Source organism: Helianthus annuus, chromosome 10 (genome assembly GCF_002127325.2).
Source record: "Helianthus annuus cultivar XRQ/B chromosome 10, HanXRQr2.0-SUNRISE, whole genome shotgun sequence".
Classification (NCBI taxonomy): Eukaryota; Viridiplantae; Streptophyta; class Magnoliopsida; order Asterales; family Asteraceae; genus Helianthus; species Helianthus annuus.
The window spans coordinates 34,682,617-34,689,084 of NC_035442.2; positions in this window are offsets into that span (position 1 = coordinate 34,682,617).

Genomic DNA, 6,468 nt, shown 5'->3' on the forward strand with positions numbered 1-6,468 from the left:
AACCGGGACGAAAAATGGAATTTTTGGGTTACAGACACCGGGGCTGTGTCCAGCCCACTGTTTGCAGTTTCACTCTGATTTTCCTTGTTTCGTACTAACTTTTTATGTATTCTTTTCAGATGTCTAAATTCACAAGGTTTAACGCAAGTGAACTAGACGCTAGGGCACGATACGAGGTTCTACAAACAAGACCGGAAGAGTACCCAAGGCGGGCGTGTACCGACTTGCTAACCATGGTGAATCAACTTGACCGCTTCAACAACATTGTGAGGGGTCCACTGCATGTCGCATTGACCACCCGACTACGGTCGGTACATCAATGCACGATGGAGTTCTACAGCACCTTCATTTTCAACTCGAGATGTGAACCGTTTGACCATGAGGCGGTCACATTCCGATGTGGAGGGACCACGTTCACAACCTCCATGGCACAGTTTGGATCTATCATAGGGCTATACAGTGATGAGGAAGCGGGGAATGAAGAGAATACTGGGGGATTACGAGACTTGGATGCAACTGAACGCCAAGCCGCATGGGCTCAAATAGGTGAAGGGATCTACAACCCAAGCAGCACCAAAAGCACCAAACTGAGGGACCCACTATACCGCTACATCCACAGGCTCCTCACGTACTCGCTGAACCAACGCCACGACAGTAGTGGCGTTGTTGGGTTGAAAGATTTGGTTGTCCTTCACTGCATCCATAACCAGAAGCCTCTCGATGTTCCGTACCTCCTACTGCGAAACATGCACCTAAACCGCCTTGCTCATGCTCCTACACCAATCTTCTTCGGGGGATGGGTGTACCGTCTTTTCAAGCACTTCACGAATATCCCAAGGTCCTTTGAAAGGAGTCCATGGTCGGGACGGGTCGATTACCACATTTGCCGAGCCATGAACTTGCTTTATGAAGCGGAGGACGGGACGGTGAGCTTTCAAAGGACGCAAGGTTATGCATGGAACCCGCAGGAGGCTCTAGTTCTTCATGCACCACATCCCCATTTTCAGTACCCACCCCAAGGCGATCCGGGTCAATCCTCCTCTCAAGGAGGCGGTTTTCCTAACTTTCAAAGTTTACATGATCTTTTGCAGGAAAACCTTATGTGCACCAGGAACACGTACAACCTCGCCAACAACACATACCACCGGGTTGGAGCTATCGAGCACAACGTTAACGATATACAAGATGATATCGGTAGCATCCGGGAGTACATGGCAAGGCATGGGGGCGGAGGTGATGGTAGTGATGAAGACATGGCGTAGGAGGCTTGGAGGAACAAGGGGCTGGTTGGTAATGAGCCCACAGGTTTAAGTGCCCTTCTATCTATCAAACAATTCATGGCCTGCGTGCCATTTGTCGAACAATTTACTTTCCCTAACTATTTCTTTTTATCTTTGTTTTATTTTTACTTTATGTTTGGATGATGCTTGACGATGGTAATTTAGGATGGTTTGTGCTTGTTTGGTTGGTATTGAGTGATTAAACAGGTGCAATGCAAGGGTTAGAGTGCTAAGCATTAGCACTTGCAGCCCCAGGATGAAGAAACCGGGAGAAAAAACCTATTTTTCAGGCTAACAGACTGTCCACACGGGGACGTGTCCAGCCGACACGCCCCCGTGTTCATCTCCCAGAACTGCTGTTTGGCTACTGACCTGCAATTTTTTGCCAGACACAAGGCCGTGTCCAGCCGACACGCCCCCGTGTTCATCTTCTGTAAGTTTTTCGTTCCTGGCAGTTCACCACGGGGCCGTGTCCAATGGACACAGGGCCGTGTCCAGACTGCCAGTAACATAAACCTTTGCTTTTTAAACCCACTTTTACACATTCTAATCAACCAAAAACATTATTTTTGGACACATTGAGGACAATGTGTAATTTAAGTGTGGGGGGGATGCTAAAAGCTTGAATTTTGCAAATCCTAAACACAAGCCTTACACAAAACTCTATTGGAACCGCTAAACACCCCAAATTTTTTCAAAAACTTTTTTATTTTTTATTTATTTACTTGTCTTAGTTTAAGTTGGGAATAACAAGCTCTAAAAAGGTTATATTTTTACAAGTTTACAACCGATAGCGTCGTGATAACAAAGAACCATCATAAGAAAATTATGAAACGGCATAACAAGTCTAGTTAAAAATTCGATTATATATACTTGATCACATTAAAAACCCATTCCCACAAAAGTGAGTTTTGAGCCTTTATTGAGCATAAAAATATACATATTTAGACTAAATGCTCATTTTTCGTTTCTTGTGTGAATAGCCGCTTGGTTCTTACAAATCTAGAACTTGCCACGACGATACATTCCCGGTCCTTACCAACTTAAACCCAAGTAAAATGATAGAGGCATTAGGACTAACCATTTTTCTTTCAAAACCATTATTTTTCATTTTTTTATCACCTACCCAAAATCCCCCTAGATAGCCCCTTTGAGCCTAAACCTTTCATTTCATTACCCCAAAAGCCCTTTTTACCCACCAAAAACCTTTTTATTTTTCACCCTTTATTTTAGTAACAAGCTCGGTTTTTCGTAAACTCGCCTTTTTATGTGAAAAAAAAAATATATGATGAAGTCAAAAACAAACAAAAGCTATATAAAAGCTTGTTTGGAGAAATACTTCAAAATAAAAAGTCGCTAAAAACAAGGCATTTTACGAAAACCGACGCTTTTTACGATTTTCGCCCTTTTTACTAACCACTAACCCAACCACCCACCTTTAACCCAAGCCTAACCCTTCACCCAAAAGTCCTCTTGATATTTATAAAGGTAAAAAGTTAAAAAGGAGGAGGATTGATTGCTTGGCAAGCCTATGGAAGACGTAAGTTCCATGCCGCTCTCGAGTGATTCACTAAAATATACACCTTCGGCCGAGTGTTGAGTGATCCCCCGTGAGGTATGTGAACTTGTATATAAATGGAATTTTAATAAGGCATGCTATGCCCAAATAAGTAATTTATCTTATGAAACGTTCAAAATAAATCATAACGAATAGGATTGTAAATAAATAAAAATAAAACTTACAAAGACCTTGGATTCCCGACACTCTAGGACAAGCTAAAAAAAAACTTCTCTTCTACCTATTCCATTTGGGAGTGTAAGCCACATTTAAAGAGTTTTGCTTGAGGACAAGCAAAAGTTCAAGTGTGGGGGTATTTGATGTGTGTAAAATGCAACATATAAATCACATCAATTAAGGCACAAAACTAACCCTTTTTAAGTACTAATGTTGGAAAAAGAGTGTTTTTGTCTTCCTTTTGTATTTTCAGGATGAAATGAGCTCAAAATCACAAAAGAAGCAAAAAAGACAACTAATTCTACCATAAATACAAGAAAAGGAACAAAAGTAGGCCGCCCGGACCCTCAACGGCACCTCCCAAGGCAAAGAAGAGAAAACAGAGTCTGAACACGCCCCGTGTCCAGCGAACACGGGGGCGTGCCCAGGAAGCAGCAGAAAAGACAAACCAGTAGAAGCTTCCATTGCCCACCACGGGGCCGTGTCCAGCGGGCACGGGGGCGTGGTGAAAGTACAGCAGGCGCATTAATTGTAATTGCGAATTACAATTAATGAAGAGAGAGAATGTCAGACGGGCACGGGGCCGTGTCCAGCGGACACGGGGCCGTGTCCAGCCTTCTGTTCAGCCTATAAATAGAGGAGCTTGGTTTCATTCTCTCTCATCCCTTGGCACACCACCTCTCTCACACTTCATCCACCACCCACCACCACCATAACACCATCATCCACCACCATCATCCATTGTCCATCGTAGAGTGTGTGAGTCGTCTCGGGATCCAAGATTGATAGTAAGAGTTCTTGACAATCAAGGCCATGTTTGCCTAAGTCTCTTACATCACTTGGTGAAGACAAGTGTTTAGTATAATACTTTTTATTTTTAATCTTTTGCACTTTTTATTTGGTTTTGTATTAATGACTTTAACAACTAGTTACTTATGTTGAAGGTGATCTTTCCTTATCGTTTGTCCGTGGTGTCTTGGCATTATTTTACTGTCTATATAAAATAAAAGATTTTCACCATTCATATCTCCACGGTCTATATGGAGGTATGTTGACTACCTGGTCGGGGGTTAAGGGAACGGTTTGGTAAGGGTCTTGCCCTTGTTCAGCGTTTAGAGGTCCTGCTTGGGACCTGGGTCAAATTTAGTAGGATCTCCTTCAATGCCCATAGGTATTGGATGGCGGGGATCCAAACTCTTTGACCCCCTCATAGGTTAACTACTATTAATACTATAACCCGGCTATTTAGGACTGTATCCCTGCTGACTCAGACTACTTAGCCGAGGGTAACGTCACCGCCAAAAGCGGGGCCTACCATTTGCATTAATAACTTAATTCATTATCTTTCAATAATCCGACCCTTTAGGATTGTATCCTTGCTGACTCAAACTACTGGGTTGAGGGTAACGTCGCCTTCAAAAGAGGGGCCTACTACAATAACTAAGATAATCTCTTAAACAAGTGCAAAAGTGCGAAAATAATCAAAGGTTATACTAATACACGTGTCGGATCCAAGTGATTCATCTTGTCTATCTGTTTTTTATTTTATTTTATTTTTCAGCATTTAGTTAGTTTTTATTTTTCTTAGTTTAAAACATCTTTCTCACTTTTTGATTTGGTTAGACGTTGAGGATAAACCGGTATTAAAAGCTCTTGTGTCCTTGGACGACCTCGGTATCTTACCAACACTATACTACGTCCACGATGGGTGCACTTGCCCATATGTGTGTTTAGTGTTAGTAAATATCGTGTTTTATAAATTTAAAACTTGGCTAAAAGTGTAAAAAGGGGCTAAAATATATATCAAAATTATATTACACCTAACGCACATCACTTGGCATACAACTGCTCTTTTCGAAGAAGTTCCAGCATAAGTCGTAGATGCTGCTCGTGTTCCTCCTGACTCTTAGAATAGATCAGGATATCGTCGATGAACACAATAACGAACTTATCCAGGTAAGGCTTGCACACTCGGTTCATGAGATCCATGAAGACCGCTGGTGCATTCATCAGCCCGAATGGCATAACCAGAAACTCGTAATGGCCGTAACGAGTTCTGAATGCTGTTTTGGAGACGTCCTCATCTCGGACCCTTAGCTGATGGTATCCCGATCTCAAATCAATCTTGGAGTAATAGCTCGACCCTTGCAACTGGTCGAACAAGTCGTCAATACGTGGAAGAGGATAACGATTCTTCACAGTCACCTTGTTAAGCTCACGATAGTCAATACACATTCTGAAAGTACCATCTTTCTTCTTTACGAACAAGACTGGAGCTCCCCAGGGCGAAGAGCTAGGACGTATAAGACCCTTTTCCAAGAGTTCTTGTAGTTGTGTGGACAGTTCTTCAAGTTCTGATGGAGCTAGACGATATGGTGCTCGAGCTACTGGCGCTGCTCCAGGAGCTAGCTCGATTTGAAACTCAACTTGGCGATGAGGCGGAAGACCAGGTAATTCCTCAGGAAATACCTCGGGAAAATCACGCACAATAGGGATGTCTTCAATTCTCTTCTCTTCCGTTGATGTGTCAGTAACGAGTGCTAGAATGGCAGTATGGCCCTTTCGCAAACACTTCTGGGCCTTAAGGAAAGAGATTATGCCTTCGACAGCACCACTCTTATCGCCACGAATCATGAGAGGTTCTTTACCTGAACGAGGAATGCGGACGATTTTCTCCTTACAACAATCTCCGCTTGATGATGAGATAGCCAATCCATCCCAATAACAACGTCGAAACTACCCAGTGTGATAGGAATAAGATCGATAGAGAAAGTCTGACCAGCTAAGACGAGGTTACAACCTTTAACTACGTGTGTGGCTTCAAGACTTTTACCGTTAGCTAGTTCTACCGTGTGTTTGGTGTTCAGAAGTGTTGGAGTGCGCTTAAGCATTTGGCTAACTTTTACGGACACATAACTAGTATCGGCACCCGAATCGAACAAAACAGTAACAAAGAAGTCGTCCAGAAGAAACTTACCCATCACAACATTGGGATCGTTCCTTGCTTCTCTCTGACCAATCACGAACACACGACCTTGGGCGCCATCTCCATTATTGTTACCTTCATTGTTGCCTCCGTTGTTGTTTCCATTGTGGTTCCCGTTTCTTTGGTTATTGTTCTGGTTTTGGTTCAGCTGGGGGCAGTTCCTCTTAAAGTGGCCTTCAACGCCACATTGAAAGCATCCTTTGTTGTTGCCCTGTTGTTGCCGCTGCTGGCGTTGATTGGGTGGGGCTTGCTGTTGCTGCCGATTCTGATTCGCTGGATGCTGACTCCTGCAGTCCCTTGCCATGTGACCAGGCTTGTTGCATATATGACAGTTGCCTTTACCACATGGCCCACTGTGGTGCAAGTTACAGCGATTACATTTGGGGTGATTTCCCTTGTATCCACCCTGACTTTGATTCCCAGAAGACTGCTGACTGGGGCTCCTGTACTCATCTGTCTTCCGCTGC